Source organism: Balaenoptera borealis (assembly GCF_965194805.1).
Source record: "Balaenoptera borealis genome assembly, chromosome: 15".
Taxonomy (NCBI): Eukaryota; Metazoa; Chordata; class Mammalia; order Artiodactyla; family Balaenopteridae; genus Balaenoptera; species Balaenoptera borealis.
Genome location: NC_138871.1, coordinates 40,282,781 through 40,299,622, shown reverse-complemented (window position 1 = coordinate 40,299,622; position 16,842 = coordinate 40,282,781). Strand labels below are relative to the sequence as shown.

At 40.2% G+C, this 16,842-nt stretch overlaps 1 long non-coding RNA gene across 12 annotated transcripts in view; it reads right to left on the bottom strand.

Moving 5' to 3' along the window:
- The window catches only part of LOC309612474, a 109,229-nt gene extending 92,405 nt beyond the window's left edge, over positions 1 to 16,824 (bottom strand). For 2 of the 12 annotated variants that reach the window (XR_014235144.1, XR_014235145.1), the window contains exons 1-2: positions 16,369 to 16,812; positions 14,689 to 14,827 (exon numbers count right to left, since the gene is read on the bottom strand). This is a non-coding gene — a long non-coding RNA (uncharacterized lncRNA). Of the gene's footprint in view, positions 1 to 601; positions 2,512 to 3,870; positions 6,694 to 14,688; positions 14,828 to 16,368 lie in introns of those variants that run through there. The other 10 variants (XR_014235149.1, XR_014235150.1, XR_014235141.1 and 7 more) reach the window with 10 other exon arrangements.
- Between the last annotated feature and the right edge of the window lie 18 nt (positions 16,825 to 16,842).

The window sequence follows — 16,842 nt, the reverse complement described above, 5'->3', positions numbered from 1 at the left end:
TTTTTCCCAGGGTTGGAGGTAAAGTCATTTTAACTGATTCTCATTTTCTCTGCTTCAATTTTTTACCATAATCAAGTAATAGCAGAAGAAATAAATCAAAGCCTGCATATGAAAAAGTCCTGGAAGGAAACACATACACACACTCACACATGCACATAGGTGATATCTATATTAGTAAGATAGAATTATAGGCCATTTTTCTTCTTTTCTACAACTTTCTTTAATGTTATATATAACATTTTTTTTTTGGCCGCACTGCGCGGCATGCAGGATCTTAGTTCCCCGACCAGGGATCAAACCCACGCCCCCTGCAGTAGAAGTGCAGAGTCTTAACCACTGGATTGCCAGGGAAGTCCCCTATATGTATAATTTTGATGGAATTTAAAAATAAAAATTTTAGCAAAAATTTAAGAACTTTGCATATTATTGAATAATTTAACTGGTTGGCACAACTTGCTTCTATGATATTAATCCATGATTTTGGTATTTGTCTTAATATAATCACTATTATGCCTCTCTGCAGGCATGGTTACTTACCTCTTCAGAGAGGGAGAGTTGAAGCCTTGTGTGTCTCGCTCTCTTTTATTTTTTTAATTTTAATTTTTATTTATTTATTTATTTATTTATGGCTGTGTTGGGTCTTCGTTTCTGTGCGAGGGCTTTCTCTAGTTGTGGCAAGTGGGGGCCACTCTTCATCGCGGTGCGCAGGCCTCTCATTATCGCGGCCTCTCTTGTTGCGGAGCACAGGCTCCAGACGCGCTGGCTCAGTAATTGTGGCTCACGGGCCTAATTTCTCCGCGGCATGTGGGATCTTCCCAGACCAGGGCTCGAACCCGTGTCCCCTGCATTGGCTGGCAGATTCTCAACCACTGTGCCACCAGGGAAGCCCCTCTCTTTCTTTCTTAATAGTATCTCATGCCCAGTGGTAATAAGTTGTTACTCATATCAATACTGGACTGATGCAATGTATAACAATTTATATTTCATTAGATATTTACTGAGCATCTCAATACTCAGGGCACTGTACTGACCACTGTAGGGAATAAACGATGAATATGATTTTTACTTTTCCCATGGAGTTCAACTGAGGACTTCTGGGAAAACAGCATGAGGGTCTTCTTCTTTTTTTTTTTTTAATTGAGGTATAGTTGATGTACAATATTACATAATGAGAGTCTTAAAAGATACAGAGCCTGTGAATGCTAAGTACTCCATATGTTAGCATTTTTATTCGTAAGATTATGGCTGCTAAAAAATTTTTTTATATTGCTTTATATCTTAGATCAGATTTGGAAATGCAATGTGACATACAGGACAAAGATCCAAACTATTAGTTTGGAAGTCTAGTTTCAAGTTCCAACTCAGCAACTAACTAGCTGTATGACGTGGGCATAGTACTAAAATTTTCTGTCCCTCAGTTTTTTCATGTGTAAAATGGGTTCCTTCCAACCTTAAAATTTAACTATCCTCTGTTGAGACATATCAGAAACATCATATGACTTTAAGGTGATGATGACTTTATTACCAGTTCTGAAAAATGCTAATTCTAAATCTCTGCAAGTAATTATTGGATCACATGCTTGTGAAACAACAGTTATTATTACTACCATTACAGAAACCAAGTTAGTATACTATGTCATACTTCCAAGCAGTGCTATACACATAAAACTAGCATATACAGAACTATAGGGCCTACACAATGTAAAGATTAAAAAGAGAGAGGTATTTTATAAATGGATGTTTTATGACTGCTTTTTAGAGTTTTCACATACTAAGATTTCATTTCTCTGGGTGTTCACAAATCTCACGTTTCAGTTCCTTAAATGAAAATAGGTGAGTGGGGAGGGTTCCTCAGAGCTATAGTTCTTACTTTAGGGACTGGTGTTAGGAGGGGGAGCAGGCAAAACTGATGATGGCAGGATCTGGGTTTGCTGCCACACTCCAAACGATTTATGCACTTTTGAAGTTAATCTACATATTTCCATTTTCCTGACAGCAATTCCTGCAGTATCAGCAGTTTTCCAGATTAGAAATCTGGGACTTTTCTTTGACTTCTGGTTCTTCTTAATTCCCTATATCCAGTTGGTCACCAAGGCTTATTACTTTTCTTTGTAATACCTCTTGTTTTCCTTCCTCTTCTTTTTTTACTTCATTTCCACATTCACCATCCTGGTCTGTTTCAGACTCATATTTGTTCCACTGCAATAACCGCTTAATGGAGCCTTTTTTTTTTTTTAAATAAATTTATTTATTTAATTTTTGGCTGCGTTGGGTCTTCATTGCTGCAAGCGGGCTTTCTCTAGTTGAGGTGAGCGGGGGCTACTCCTCCTTGCGGTGCGTGGGCTTCTCATTGTGGTGCCTTCTCTTGTTGTGGAGCATGGGCTCTAGGCGCGTGGGCTTCAGCAGTCGTGGCTCGCGGGCTCGAGAGCAGGCTCAGTAGTTGTGGCACACAGGCTTAGTTGCTCCGCGGCATGTGGGATCTTCCTGGCCCAGGGCTTGAACCCATGTCCCCTGCATTGATAGGCGGATTCTTAACCACTACGCCACCAGGGAAGCCCTAATGAAGGCTTTATATGCTACCAGTGTGATTTTCCTGAAACACTGCTCCCATCACAGCACTCTCTAGTTTAAGATCTTGGAATATTTCTCTAATGCCTGAGACAAAACTAAACTACTCCTCCTGGCATTCTAACCCCTCCATTACCAGGTTTTAACCTTATTTCCCTCTGTTTCCTAACACATACTCATATTAGTTATTGTAATGCTAGCTGCTATAACAAAGAGATCCAAATGCAACGGATGAGAAAAGAGAGAAATTCATTTCTCAATTTAATGTCTGAGTTCCAGGATGCTCCATGCAATCACACAGGTTCCTTCCATCTTGTTTCTCGATCCTAACCTCTAGGACATCATCCTCAATATTAGAACTGAATCTGGATGACAGGACATCATCTCATTAGCTTGAGGGAAGGCAAAAAAAAAAGAAGCAGGCTAAACATCTGAAAGGCTCTGCCTACGAATGGGTGGGCATATATTTCTACCCAAGGAAGCTGGGAGATAGAGTGTAGTTGGGCAACATATATCAAGCTACAATTAATACAGAAAAAGAAGAAAAGTCAGCTAGCACTGTCTGCTGCACACACTCTGCTTCAATTGTCCTGGGCTCTCCAACATGCAGTTTTTCTTTCTTTCTCTCCTTCCCTTCTCTCCACTTAGCCAAATGACATCCACCCTACTTAAGCATTACCTCCTGTCGGTATTGCAGCCATTCTCAAAGAGTGCTTCAGTATGCTGAAGAAAGTGGAAATGGTTCCAGGACTGTTCAAAACTGAGTTATAGTCCTCATTTTTTTATGACATGTTTTTCCCTTTAATTTTGTCTTTTACAACCTCTTAATCCACGGAAGCGGATTTTGGAGGTCTCAAACAATGCCCACATAGGAAGTAAGTAAACAGGAGAGTAGCAGTGAAGAGTTCTGGTAAAATCCACTCCTAACAGCTGAGTCCGGCCATTGCAACTGTATGTCCTGACTGGTAGCATTCGAACTGGGACTAGTGTGTAGTCTTTTTTTATTTATTTATTTTTGGCTGTGTTGGGTCTTCGTTGCTATGCACGGGCTTTCTCTAGTTGAGGTGAGCGGGGGTCGCTCTTCATCGCAGTGCGTGGGCTTCTCATTGCGGTGGCCCCTTCTGTTGTGGAGCACGGGCTCTAGGCATGCGGGCCTCAGCAGCTGCAGTACGCAGGCTCAGTAGTTGTGGCACACGGGCTCTAGAGCGCAGTACGCAGGCTCAGTAGTTGTGGCTCGCGGGCTCTAGAGCGCAGGCTCAGTAGTCGTGGCACACGGGCTCAGTAGTTGTGGCTTGTGGGCTCTAGAGCGCAGGCTCAGTAGCTGTGGCTCACGGGCTCCATTGCTCCACGGCATGTGGGATCCCCCCGGACCAGGGCCCAAACCCATGTCCCCTGCATTGGCAGGCGGACTCTCAACCACTGCACCACCAGCGAAGCCCTAGTGTGTAGTCTTGATAAGGCTTAATTTCTTGTAAAATATCCTTGTGGCCTAAATTGATGTAAAATATCTGTACAAACTATGGATAAAAGTGGTATCAAAGAGAAGCAATGCGGTCATGTTCATCTAAAATTCTCTAAGAGACACACTGAATCTGATGAACAGGATCATTCTGGTTATTAGACAAGTGTAAAAATAACTGCTTAGGCACGTTAAAGTATTGAGAGAGAAGTGTACCACTGTCTACAATCCAAGGTCTGTGTCGTTTGCAAAGCCAGGGCCCTTAGTTATGTATGGAATAGGGATAATTCAACAGACTTTTTTCACAGCCTCCATTAAATATTATTCAAGACTCTCTCACTCTTGGGGTAGTCAATACCAAATATAGATTCCAGGGCCCTTCTCCTACCCACTGAATCAGAATTTCTGGGAGTGCGGCCGAAGAATCTGTATTCCCAACAAGCTCCCCACGTGATTCTTCTGACAACCAAAATTCAAGAACCACTGTTCCAAACCACTGGGGATATTTTGGAAATCTATGACCAAATAGTGCACACCACTGGCATTTACTGCAGGAGTGGTCAGGAATGCTAGATGCTAGATGCCCTGCAAAGGACAGTGCAGCATGGCTAAGGATTGTCCACCATCCTCATGACTTACCTACGTTTCACCAGAAATTCACGTTCATGTAGATGAAAAGTCTATTATAATAATATAAGCCTAGATCACCACTCCATTTTACATATAAACACAAAATATTTTTTGCATGGTTTTAACAGAAACTGAATTTCCCAGTAATACAACTACAGTCGTTCCTCAGTATCCAAAAGGGATTGGTTCTAGGACCCCCCCAGATACCAAAAATCCTTGGGTGCTCAAGTCTCTTACATAAAATGGCATTGTATTTGCACATAACTTACAGCACATCCTCCCTATATACTTTAAATCGTCTCTAAATTACTTATAATACCTAATACAATGTAAATGCTATGTAAATAGTTGTAAATACAATGTAAATGCTATGTAAATAGTTGCTAGTGCACAGCAAATTCCAGTTTTGCGTTTTGGAACTTTCTGGAATTTTTTTCCCAAATATTTTCAATCTGTGGTTGGTTGAATCTGTAGATGTGGAACCCATGGATACAGAGGGCTGACTGTACTGTGTAAATCAAGAGAAGATTGTTTTATTAGAAAACTTTTTAAAAGTTGAAAAATCGTTAACTGTGACAGCTTACCAATACAACATACCAGTGTCAGGCTGCATTTGTAGCCTGTGATTCTACATATAGGTGCAAACATTTGAAAATTTCATTATATCTTTTTTTAAAATTAATTAATTAATTTTTGACTGCACTGGGTCTTCGTTGCTGCACGCAGGCTTTCTCTAGTGTGGCGAGCGGGGGCTACTCTTCCCTGTGGTGCGCGGGCTTCTCATTGCGGTGGCTTCTCTTGTTGCGAAGCACGGGCTCTAGGCACGTGGGCTTCAGTAGTTGTGGCACGTGAGCTCAGTAGTTGTGGCTCACGGGCTCTAGAGCACAGGCTCAGTAGTTGTGGCTCATGGGCTTAGTTGCTCCACGGCATGTGGGATCTTCCCGACCAAGGCTCGAACCCGTGTCCCCTGTACTGGCAGGCGGATTCTTAACCACTGCGCCACCAGGGAAGCCCCATTATGTCTTTTAATGTAGTCATGCCCAAGCATTTACATATCAAAGTCAATATTATTTTTTATAAATGACTTTTTAATTTCACCTCGATATTGCTATTATGGCATTATTTTTGTTTGAAAACATACATGGAAGGTAGATTATACATATGATTTTCACTTCAGGGTAGTAAAGGGAATATTACAAATATCTGTTATAAAACAGTGGACACTGATCTGGTAAGGCAGAGAACCACTGCTATTGATACTAAGGAACATGTCTTAAACATTTTAAATCTTGCTGTTGAAAGAATAAAAAAGACACTTGGCATCAACTGAATAGATGTAGTTATAACGAAGTTTTAGAATTAGATCAATTGTAGGCTCAGAAGAGCTATCCAAATGCAAGGTGTATGATATATAGCACAACTACAGACCAGACGTGGTAGGATGTTCAATAACCCAACCAGGCCTGAGAAACAAAGGTGCTGATCTCTAGACAGGATAATTCATTCAACAAATATTGAACATCTGCTATGTGCCAGCCATCTGGAATAAGATTTCCTGTTTTCAAGGATTTTATAGTTTAGTAAGGGAGCCAGGCACATGACCAGATAACTGTAATTCAGTGTGGTAAACCGGCTGATAGATAATATGCTGGCTATTATGTTGTCCAGAGAAGAAAGAGCCTATCTGGCCAGGGGAATCTGTAAAGGCTTCCTGTAAACTGAGTCTTAAAGGATGAGGAGGAATGAACCAAGTGAAGAAGTGGGGGGGCGGGAGGTACAAACTGTTAGGTGTAAGATAGGCTCAAGGATGTATTGTACAACACAGGGAATATAACCAATATTTTGTAATAAATGTAAATGGAAAGTAACCTTTCAAAATTGTATAAAAATTTTTTTAATGTATTACATTGTGAAAAAAATTTTAAAATAAAATGAAAAAAGAGTACAAAAAAAAAAAAAGAAGTGTGTGTTAGGACACGGCGAGTAGGGAGGTGGTGAGCAGGGTCTCAAAGTAGGGCTGTGCTGGTTGTGTGGCCCTGGTGGGGAAAGGTATTCAAAAATCTTTTCAAATATTTTTAAAAATTGAGATATAACATACATAAAGTAAACAAATCTTTATATACCAGTATAGCTCAATTAACTTGTAAATATATGTAACCCATATCAAAGATAAACAAAGCCAGACACTAGTTAGAGTGATAAAGACAGATTCTATTCAGTTCAGTAGGGAAGACAGCCCAGTGTAAACTGACTTCAAATTTCATTTGTGCAGAGGTAACTGGGCATTTTCAAGGGAGAATGAGGGAATAGGGAAGGAAATAAGCAGCATGAGGGAAGTGGAAATTTATTAAAAAGTGGGAAGGGGAGTTGGTCAGTATATTTAGGCCATGCAGGTTTGTTAACTGGCACTTATGGAAGTGAGGCTCCCACCCTCCCACAGAGACTGGGAGATAGAGGTCCTGACTTTAGGTGTTGACTGGAATAAACAGTAAATTCTTTTGGCAACCTTGAGTTTTCTCAAGCAGGAACTGATGGGGGCTGAAGTTGTCATCTTAGGGATGTGGCCTTGAGCTATCAGAAAATTTGCTAGTGTTATTCAAGTCTCTTAGCAAGAGAGGATTGGCAAAATCATTTGTGCCGAGAGTCTTCAGTTGTTATAGGCCAAGGTTGAGGCCTAGTTGAGAAGAGGGCTCAGAGGAGCCTGACAAGAGTTTGGTCAAGGAGAGAGCCTTTCTCACTCACCACCCAGATCAAGATATGGAACATTTCTAGCAACTCAGAAGGCTCCCTCAGGGCCATTTCTCATCAATTTCCATCCTTAAAGATACCAAATATTTTGCTGTCCATCACAATAACTAGTTTTATCTGTTTTGAACTTGATATAGATGGATTCATATAGTATATACTCTTTTGTATATGACTTTTCAACTTATAAGATCCACCCACATTGTTATGTGGCAATAGTACATTCTCTTTCATAACTGGGGAGAAATCTGTATTACGAATATAGTGCAGTTTATTTATCCATTCTGCTGCTGATGAACATTTTAGTTGCCTTCCTATTGTTGGATAATACAAATAAAGGTTCCCTTAAATATTCTTATCTGTCTTTTGGTAGATACAAGCACTTATTTCTGTTTGGAATATACCCAAGAATAGTACTGCTGGATCATTCGGTATTTATATTTTAGGTTTAATAGATACTGCCAATTTTCCAAGGTTGTTGTACCAATTTATATTCCTACAAAAAATTTTAAGAAAATTCCATATCCTCACCAACACTTGGTATTATCCTTTTATTTTTAGTCATCTGATGAGGTGTAGCATTATTTTATTGTTTTTTTAATACATATTTTCCTGCTGACTAGTGATTCTGAGCATCTTTTTATATGCTTATTAGTCATTTGGCTATCCTCCTTTGTAAAGTGCCTATTTGAGTCTTTTGCCCACTTAAAAAAATTGAGCTACCTATCTTTTTTTTTATTGATTTGTAAAGTGGATATGAGTGTACCAGTTGGGTACTCTGGGAAGCAGATGCCAATATGAAATGAGCAATGCAAGAGATTTATTGGGGTAACACCTACGAAAGACAAAGGGGAGAGAAAGAAGCAGTAGATAGGGAAAGTTCAGATGCAGGTCTGACACTTGTGAAAAGAAAGGGGGAAGGAAGGAAGAAGTGGACAGGAATAGAATTAGATTGGGGTGCATCTATGATAAAGTCTCAGCCAGCTGCATGGGGAGCTCTGACACAAAGAATGCCCACAGAGAAGTCCTGTGCTGGCCAGAGATAGCAAGCCTTTGTACCACCACTGTCCTTATAACTGGCTAGGTGCTTCCAATGAAACACACGGCCTTGGCTTGAAAGCTGAGGTAGACCCTCTTGAGAAGGGAGATCTGAGCAGAGTATCTTCAGGGATACCATAGAGTTCTTTATCAGATGTATGTATTGCAAGTATCTTCTCCCAGTATGTGGCTTGCCTCTTCATTATCTTAGTGGCATTTCTTAGTTAATTTTAATTAAGTCCAATTTATCTATCTTTTCTTTGCTAGTTAGCACTTTTTGTGTAATGTTCAGCAAGTCTTTGCTTATCCCAAGGTTATGAAGGTACTCTCCTATGTTTTCTTCTAGAAGGTTAATTATTTTACTTTTCACATGGAGGTCTATGATCCATTTAAAATAATATTTTAGGTACGGTATAAGTTTGGGGTCAGGTTTCATTATTTTCCATATAGATGACAAATTTGTCCCAGCACCAGTTAATGAAAAGACCTCCTTTTCCCCCACAGAACTGCAGTGGAGACTGTTGTAACAAGTGACTGTATATGTATGGGTCTGTTTCTGGATTTTCTAATCTAGCCCATTGTTCTATTTGTCTAAAACTATGCCAATATCACACTATCTTAATTTCTGTAGTTTTATAATAAATTTGGCTATCTGGTAAGGTACATTCTCCATCTTTATTTTTCAATATTGGCTTGGCTATTCTAGGACTTTGGTATTCCTAGATATATTTAAAAATTACCTTGTCAATTCCAACAAAAAATATGTTGTTTTTTTTTTTTTCCAATTTTTCAAAGACAGTTGTAATGCCATGGGGAAAATGCTCATGATGTTAAAATGAAAAAAGCAAGATACAGTACCATATATGCAGCATGATCTCAACTATGAAATAATTTTAATATTTATACATTGAAAAAAAAAGACTGGAAGAAAATGCACCAAACATTTAACTGCAGTTATCTCTGTATAGTGGGAAAACAAGATACTGAATTTTTTACTTTTTGGAAATTTTCAAATTTTCCAAGAAATTAGTATTTATAAATCAGAAAACTAGTAAAAAAGAATTTAAAAATGTTAAACTGCTTCACAACTAACTACCAATGGATTATTAAGGAAGTACTAGGTGAGTAAACTGGCTTTGAGGCATGGCTACATGGACTTTTTCACCTCAATGGAAAAAATGTCCAAGAAAATTTTATTGCAAATTCATGACAGTTTTGTATTATTAATGTTGGAAGCTTTAGTTAAGTCTTACCCACAGAAACTTCAGTTGCTAATATCTAATCTTAATATACAGAAAATGCCAACTTTTCATCAAAAATTTAATGCTATCTTAATTGCCTTAATTTGTTCAGAGGCTGGTCTGAACAAAGGGTATAATTTTAAAATTCCAGCCTTCAGAAGAGTTTCAATTAAAGAAGATTTGAAATAATCAATTTTAAGCAATTAAGAGATGAGATTTGCCTTTGGTGCACTAATCTCTTACATCTTAATTTCCAAATAAGTTTTTAAAACATTTTACTGTTAAATAACTATTGACAGTTCTATTATTCCAGGAAGATGCAGAATGCAACATTCAACAAACATTTATTAAGAATCTACTATGTTCCACACATTGTGCTAGGAGTGTGGGCAAAAGGAAGAAAAGGGATTCTGAAAGGTGGTTGGATATAAATCCCCCACAGGTCAGTTCTAATTAATTCTGTACAACAGAAAATTGCCACGAAGTTTCTTTCATACTGTACCATTGGTTTAAAAGCACTTAACCTAAGTATTTGTGTGGCTGTCAATGTTTGTTTCTATATATTTAGCTTTATCAATGGAAGGAATGAAGAGTGACAGAAAAGGGGAGAGAAACAGAACCAAGCACAAATAATCAAATTTCTTCTTAAAGGTACAGATCTCAATTTTATCAGGAAGAATTGTTCTCACCAAAATTTGGGAACTTCTCTACTACACACAGGCCAAAGAATGTTCTGACAAAATAGCAAAAGCTACAAAACTTGTGCTCAAAGGAGCAAGAAAATCCTATTGGTCCATGCTGCCTAAAATCACAGCTTTCCAAAACTCTAGGCGAAGAAGGGATCCATTTTATGACAAATTAGGAATCTGCCTTACATTTTTTTCTAAGTAAAAATTCCTACCTGACCTTACACCCCTAAATATGATATCAAATGAATGCATTTTTCTTATACGGCCCTATACCCAGTCTCTCCAGATCCAAGAATCTTGTCAAGCAACTTAATGATTTAAGAGACTAAGGATCACCCCATATACCGGAAAAAGACTTTGTTAGACCAAAAAGAGAAGCCAGATATGGAGCCTATTAACTCCTGAAGCGATGGCACTGTGCCTCAATGTGATTGCCTAGGATTACATGCTTCAAACTGTCTAATAATGCAATTCTATTAGTCTAGAAACTCCCTGAGAGATTATGTGATTCATCTTTGTATCACCTGCCCTTATCACTAGCTTCTAATAAATAGAATGCTTGGCTGTTTACTGTGTTCAGTAAATGTTGGGTAATAGGAAAGGCTACAGAATGACAAGACACATTTGTATTTTTAAATGATCACACCTTCTACAGAACGATTTTAATTGCAGAAATCAGAACTCATAACACCACATATGCTGGGTTTTTGACTGGGACCCATTAAATCTATAGATTAATTTGGAGAGAACTGACATTTAAACAATACTGAGTCTTTCAAACCACAAACATGGCATGTCTCTGGGAAGGAGCATTCTAGGCAGAAAGGAAAGCATGAACAGGGCAGAAAGACAAGAAACGGCATGGCTCATGGAATATGAGAAGCTATGAAGCAGTTCAGTGAGGTGTGAAGTGCAAGGTGTGGAGGGCAGAAGATGAGGCTAAAGAAATGGACAGAGGCCAGATTATGGGGGAACTTGTCAGCCATGTCCAAGTTTGGATCTAAGGCTAATGGATGGCCTTAAAGCACAAGAGTGGTATGGTCTGATGTGCATTTGTCCAGAGGAGTCAAGCAGCAATGGGTTTGAATATGATTGAGTGGCTTTCAAATGGGACAAAAGTATAGACAGGCATAATAGTTAGAAGTCCATTCCAGTAGTTCAGGTGAGATACGATGAAGATTTGAACAAGGACAATGGCAGTTAAGATGGAGAAGCAATGGATTCATACTGGACTGGTAAAATCAGCAGGACTTGATGATGGGACATTGTGGGTTAGGTAGGGGATGATTAGAGAGAGAGCCAAAGATGGCTCCCAACTTTCTAACTTGTGTCTGGGTAGATGGTGGTACAAGGAATATGGGAATAAGAGTAAACTTGGAAGAGGAGATGCTGTGTTGGTAGAGTCTGGGATGTCTATGAGTCTCCTAACAGACAACTGGATATACAGGTCTGAAAGCCATGCAAAGATCCAGGCTGGATATATGGTCCTGGGACCATAGGTAAAATCATGGCAATGGGTGACATCACCCAGGGAGTGTGTGTGAGCTGAGAAGTACTTAACATCCCTCCCTCATATTCCCATTCAGACTTAAATTTTCTAAGTTCTTTGTCTTCTTTTTCAAAAATAAACCCATTGATATCCCCTGGGTTAAAAACCACACAAGAAATACTGTGTACTGGTCTGACATTATACTTATGACCACAAATTTCAAATGATCATTCAGTACAGCCAGACACATCTAATGTTCCACTCTCACAGACTGCATTTTCAGCTTCTCCTCTTGCTTGTTGCCCTCCACTCTCAGCTGAACATAACCTCATACCTCATACTTCACTGAAAAAAAAAATGCAATTTGACTGACTACTTACTTCATCTCTATACCACCAGGTCTACCAGGTTCTACTTTCCTTCTTGTTACCACAGAGGAAGTGTCCCCATTCCAATCTATGGCCAATCCTATAACCTGTGCTTTAGATTTCATTCTTTCTCCTTTACTCATTACTCCCTTCCTCTCAATCATCACCAATTTCTCCTTCACTAGTGAGTCAGTCTTATCTTTTACAAACATGCCTTAATCTGACCCTCTATAAACAAAACAAAACTGCAGTACCAGAGACTGCTGGTAATTACTCATATCCAATTTCTTCTCTACTTCTACAGCACATATTTAAATTCCATTTCTCAAATTGTATTTCTCAGCCCCCTTGTGGAGGCCATACGGAAAACAGACTGTGACCAGAAGGAATGTATTCCACTTTCAGGTCTGGCGCATAAAAATCTCCCATTCGTGGGCTTCCCTGGTGGCACAGTGGTTGAGAATCCGCCTACCAATGCAGGGGACACGGGTTCGAGCCCTGGTCTGGGAGGATCCACATGCCGCGGAGCAACTGGGCCCGTGAGCCACAGCTACTGAGCCTGCACATCTGGAGCCTGTGCTCCGCAACAAGAGAGGCCGCGATAGTGAGAGGCCCACGCACTGCGATGAAGAGTGGCCCCCGCTTGCCGCAACTAGAGAAAGCCCTTGCACAGAAACGAAGGCCCAACACAGCCAAAAATAAATTAAAAAAAAAAAAAATCTCCCATTCGTGATTCTCTACCCTCTTTCCTTTTCCAAGATGACTTTCAAATCCACATGTTGGTGCTACAAGATAGAAGGCATCTAGGCTCCTGGATTACTTCTGGAAGAAAGCCACTCAACTCACATTGGACTGTGACTCAAGTGATAAATAACCTTTGTGTTAACCTGTTGAGATGGAGGTTGTAGCGACAGCCCTTAGCCTAAGACAACCTCACATCCCCCTCCAGCTATTGCCCCATTTGTTTCCTTTAACAGTCTTCAAAGAGTTGTATATACTCATCCTTTCCATCATTCTCTTCTCAACCTCCTCCAATTCAGCTTTCATTCCCACCATTCCACTGACATGACTCTCATCAAGATGACCTTCATCTCGCCAAATCCAAGGTCATTTCTTTATTCTCATCTTTTGCAGTCTCTCAGCATCATTTAACACAGCTGACCACTTCCATTCTTTTTGAAACAGTCTCTTGGTTTTCCTCTTCTTTCACTGGCAGCCCCTTCTTTTCTACCAGCCTTCCTGGATTCTTTTTAATTTTTTTTCTCTGTGCTCCTTTTTTTTTTTTTTTTTTAAATGAAATGCTGCTGACTCACACATCTTTATTTCTACCTTTGACCTCGCCCCTTAGCTTAGTTCTATATATTCAACTACCTACTCAGATATCTAATAGGCACCTGTAACTTAACAAGTCTAAAACACAACTCCTGGTTTTCCCTCTCAAACCTTTCTCTCACCAGCCTTCCCTTTTACCTTGTTGCTCAGACCAAAAATGTGAGTTATCCCTGATTCCTTTTTTTCCCCTTCCATCTGCATCCAATCCATCAGCAAGTCCTTCAGGCTCTGACACCCAAATCTTACTGAATATGACCCTTTTTCACCATCTCCTCTGCTAAAACGTAAGTCCAAACCACTTTTACTTCTCCCTTGGACGACTGCAACAGCCTCTCTGCCACTCTGCTTTCACTCCTGCCCCTGGTTAGCATACAGTGCCCCTAGCAGTTTAATACATCAGCCAGAGTAAACATCTCGAAATGTAATCATAAATCAATCACGTGCTTAAAACTCTCCAGTAGGTTCCTGTGTGCACCTGGAATAAAATCCATCCTCCTTACCATGGCCTACAAAGCCCTACGTGATCTGGCCCCTGCTTATCTCTTCAACCTCATTCAGTTTAGTTTGGTCCCTCTGGTGTTTCAGTCCCTCACATAAGCTCTTTCCTGTCTCAAGGACTTTGTACTTGGTGTTCCTCGCACTGGAATGCTCTTTCCCTGAATCTTTCTGTGGATGTCTCTTTCTTATTTCTCAGGACTCCGCTCAAATGTCACCTCCTCAGAGTATCCCTCTCCCTCAGTCACTTTCTATCCCATTACCTCATTTTCTTGACAGCAATAAAGAAACAATATAGTTTAATAATAGTATTTTAGATGATCTTATTTGCTAACACGCTTGATGTCTTTCATGTGAGACAGAGTTGTGTGAAGGCAGAGACTTTGTCTTTTTTTTTTAATTGAGGAATAGCTGATTATCTTGTTATTAGTGTTCGTGCCACAATCTAAAGAGCACCTGGCACAGAATATATATTTGTTGGACTGAATAAATAGTATCAAAAACTGTAAGCCCTTGAGGAATAGTACCATGTGTTACATTATAATCCCTACCAACTAGCTGCCAATCATCTTTACAGTAATAAACTATTTTCCCCCCACATAAGTCCAAAAAAAAAATAAAAGCCACTACTCACATTTGTTGTTGTTTTTAGTCCATCCATCACCTTGTCTTGTAATCTTCCTTTTTTTCTAATTAAGTTTATCCTGCACAAGTGAAATATTTTCACTTTTCAGATGTGGACTGGATCTTTGAAAAAAGGGTTCAGCAAGTTTCTAAAATAGTGAAAGGATTTTCAAAAAAGCCTTTAAAAAGGTGAGATAATATAAATCTATAGCTTATTCATGTGACAAATAAAAATAGCCCTGGAAATAAATACAAACATGTCATCCTATTAGTGAGGAGGTTTAAATAAGCGAGTCTTTGAAAAATAAAAATAAAATGAATTCAAAATTCTGTAGTGTGACCAAATCTCATAAGATCCAGCTTGTGATTTCATAGATTGGAGTGGTTTTAGGACTAGTTTGGGGTCCTGCAACTGGGACAGATTCTGTTTGGCCCAGAACTCTTCAGTAAGCAAACATTATTGTGTCCTATTAAGAAGCACCTAAAACCAATCAATTTCTGGAGGTGAAATATAAACAAATACACACAAAATATTTTCCATTCCTATTCGTCTCTCATCCTCCTGTTGGATTCTTAAACATTTATGCTTAGTTCATTCATATAGTTCTCACATTTGGGGTTGTAAGGGTAAATACAAGTCTAAAATAATTAAATTTAAAAATGTGCCTGGTGCCAAAAAGAACAAAGAACATTACCCCCTCTCTTTTCATTTAGCAATTCTTTGAGAAAAATAGAAGCTATAAATGATTTCTCTCTTTGAGATGTATGTACACCTTTTAAAAAGCTAAACAAGCTTCTTGCCAGTTTTGCACCCCCTTAAGATCTTTCTTGGGGGCCTTTGAGCTATCTCTTTGAAATGTGAATATCAAGGAGGATGGTGCCCCATCTCTCTGTCTCTGTGGGAGTTTAAACCTTGGCTTTTGGCTCCAAGATGTAACTTCCTATTTTTTTTCCTTGGGAGAAGGACAACAGGTATGTAATTGATTGCATCTGTCTGATTACATAAACGAGTGAGATTTCTTTGCAATCTCTTTAGTGCATCACAGTATGGTTTAATGCTTATTCTATAATAAAACTGTTTCATTCTTTTCTACTTTTCTATATTTTGTGGAGAGGATGTTTTGGGCGTGGCAGGAGAGTTTATTTTTAATTAATTCCCCAACTGGGGCCTCCAGTTTTGGCACTTGTATGGCTGATATTTCCCATTGCCCCTCCATACTTATTTTACGCAGTAAAGGATAGTGGAAAGAGCATGGAGCTTTTGGAGTCAGAAAACCCTGAGTTTGAAGTGTTTTTTTTTTTTTTTTTTTTTTTAGTAGCATTCTGAGGTATGAACAAGTTACTTAACTTCTCTGAACCCTGACTGCCTCATCTATAAAATGAGGATAATAATACATTATAAGGTAACTAAACTGACACAAAGAAGGTTCTTTACACATAAGGAAACAAAGTTAACTTAGATTCCTTTAGCATACTAAACTTTCGTCCTCCTTTCCACGTGGGTAACTCTGTCAAACCCCAAGGCAGTGTCCCCGTCATTAATCTTGAGCACACTGAGTGATGAGGCAACGAACTCACACTGCAGACCTCACGAGTTTAAAAAGTTTTAGTTTGTAAAGTACGTTAACAGAACAATTGAGATGATGCAAAGGGATAAGATCAGACTGCTGGGGTCCCCGTATGCAAATACCTTAATTACAGGCGCGCAGAGGCCGCTGCAGCTTCCGCACTTCCCCTCGAGGGCGCTCCGGGACGCCCGCGCTGCGCCGCCCGCCGGCGCGGGGGCGGAGATTTGCATGTGCGAAATCAGGAAGAGGGGGAACCACCCAACGAAAACCCCAGCTGTCCTTACCCCAGCCTGGGAGGACGGGCCCCACTTCGCCGCCCGGCCCGCCCCCAAGTGCTCGCGGGCGGCCGGCCCTCTAGACGTCACCGCACCCTCCCACCCGCTCCTGAACTTTAAGCCACGCGCCCAAGAACACCCTGGAGGAGGGGGATTTCTCAGTAACCGGCGGCTTTCGCACGCTCGGGGCCGTCACCTCCCGGCTCCCAGCGTTCCCTGCGCTCCCGAAGGTCCCGCGCTCGCGCTTCCACGACAAGGTCCCAAGCCCACTGGGGCTCCGGGAGAGCGGGGGGGAGGGGGGGTTAGGGGGGCGGGGCACGG